Raw genomic sequence first — 2,626 nt, forward strand, 5'->3', positions numbered from 1 at the left:
GGGTCCTCACACACCCGTTACAATAAGTGTATATATGGATGCATGGAAGTATATATGCATGGGGCGCACACTCTACCAGGGGAGCTTCCAGGGCATCCCAGCTGATGGGAAATTCATTAGTTTAGCTATTTTCCTGCTTTTTGGCCCCAGTGTGGTTTCGTTTTAAATGTCATCTTTATTCTCTTTAATGGTGCTTTCTTGCCCCAAGTTGTTAAAATTGTTCAAAAAATATTCAGATTAATTTGAATGCTTTTCCTCATCTTTTTTTTTTTACTGAAAAAGACACCAAGAAAAACTGGTGAAAGGGAGAGTAAGGTTTGGTACATGGTGCTGCTTCAAAGTCACTCAGACTGCTTTCAGGGGGGTTGCAGTGTGCTGACTACTTTTGGAAACACAGTTTTCTCTCATCCGTTCTGGTGTTTGATATATGGCTGCATATTTCCTGCTGCTGTCAGTCATGGCTCATCAGCTACCGTATAAACAGGCTGATTTGTAATGAACTTTCTCCAAACTTATCCTTTTTTCTTGTGATTTCATTTGTTATGCCTTTATTGTGTGCATGAAGGATTCAAGCAAAAGTGAACTATTGCTTGTGTAGAAACCCCAGATTTGTTTCACTGTTAGAAGTTGTGCTCCCTTTTTCTTACGTGCACTCTTTAAGGGCCAGTATGTAACATTTAGGAGGATCTATTCATCTATTGTTGTTTTCATTAGTGTATAATCACCTGAAAATAATGATCATGTTTTTGTTACCTTAGAATGAGCTGTTGCACAGAAGGAGAGGGTGAGGTGAGGGAATTGCAATCAACACTGCTAGATGCCACTAAATCCTACACACTGGTCCTTTAAAACAGATATTCTGCATTGCTGTCTACTCTCCGGTTACCAGACATTCTCAGAGCTAACCAATCGCCTGGGGATTTCTAAATGTAGTTGTTTGAACAGTGGCGGAAACAGACGTTAACAAACATATGCTTTACCTGAAACAATGCTCTCCCCCATTCTCCTCCACCGTGAAACAAACTGGAGATATAGCAATTCACATCAATACAGCTTTTTAAAACAATGAAAATGGATGTCCTGATGTTATATGGTACCACAGTGTTTACAAGCACACAACTTCTGCATGTTACCGCATAAGGTGGATCTATTGGGGTGGCAGTTGTCAACCCTAAAGAATGCCAGGCCACCCTAGCCGCCACAGCAGTTTTGTATCAAATGTAACACATTTATTCAGATTTATTTATTTAAAAATAACAGAAGAGGTTCTCTGATAGCTCACCTGGTACGGCTGGTGCCCCATATATTAAGGCTGAGTCCTTGCTGCAGCAACCATGGGTTCGAATTCAACCTTTGCTGTATGCCTTTATTCTATAATGCAGGTAGTCTCTAAATGTTTCCAGTTTTAGTAACAAAAGCTGAGAGAAAGTCCTCAGTCTCTATTGAGCAAAGCGTTTAGAGTCTAGGTTCAGTCAAACCCTTTCGTCTCTGACCCTAAAGAGGAATGGTTCAACCTGACAGCATCACAAAAATAGAAAGCCAATAAAATCTATAATGAATGGATTTATCAGGATTGGTCTTGAATATTAAACATGTATCATATTGTATCAGAAAGGAAATGGATATGTGGCCTTATTTCTGTCATAATCCTACAAGTATGTGTGAGGGAGGACTCTATTTTTATATGACAAAACAGGAAATCTGTGTTATTTTGCATGCTTACTTGGCTGATATGCTGCCAATGATTGTACTTGTTCAGAAAATCTGTATCTTTCTTTATATCTGAAAATGACTTCAAACAACATTCCTACATGTGCTGTGCAGGAGTGTTCATTCTATTTCTACTGTTATTGTGTACAGTATACTTGAAGGAACTGCCAATGTAATAATCCAAAACATATAGCAGATACATAAATAGTAGATTAATAGATTTGTATCACAGTGTTTAAAACATGCATGCATATGTGTGTTATGACATGTACACCAACCCAAAGTCACATAACTTATTGGATATTTTTGTATGAAGCATGTTGAGCTTTCTATACAGTGTGTACAGTATTACTTCATTACACTGACAAACAATATACTGCTCACTGCTTCTCCCCAGTCTATGTGCTCCATACAGCCTACATGTAGGTAAAATGTAAATTCATCTAAAGTGATGTACAGGATATTTTGTGAACAGTCTTCCTTCCTTCCGTTTTGTTCCTCTCTGATACTCTGTCTTTGATTTTGTCTCCATTTGGTCAGAGTTTAGTTACATGTTTGTCAGTGTTTTCTAGCTTTTGCTTAGAAACCAAATAAAGATGTTATATAATGCTCATCTATAGTCTGAACCTAGCATTGTAGTCTGTTTCTATGTATTTATTGGGTTATGTTAGGGACTGTACAGTTAAAACTCTTTGTAGTAGGTTGTAATGTTCAGCCAAAGTTTAAACCTTTTGTGACGTTACCCATTGGTTTGTGGAGTACCGTTACGAGGCCTCGAGTTCGACGTTGAGCTCGTCGCCATGTTGTTGGAGCCAGTGGAGGTGACGTACTGCGAGTTGAGCTGCTCTCTAGCTGCGCAGTTTCGACTTGTCCGTAGCAGGAAACAATGGCGGCTCGTATTACAGATAAACAGTAC

The sequence above is a fragment of the Morone saxatilis genome, unplaced genomic scaffold (genome assembly GCF_004916995.1).
Source record: "Morone saxatilis isolate NCDOM2014 unplaced genomic scaffold, NCSU_SB_2.0 Contig18, whole genome shotgun sequence".
In the NCBI taxonomy this organism is placed as follows: Eukaryota; Metazoa; Chordata; class Actinopteri; family Moronidae; genus Morone; species Morone saxatilis.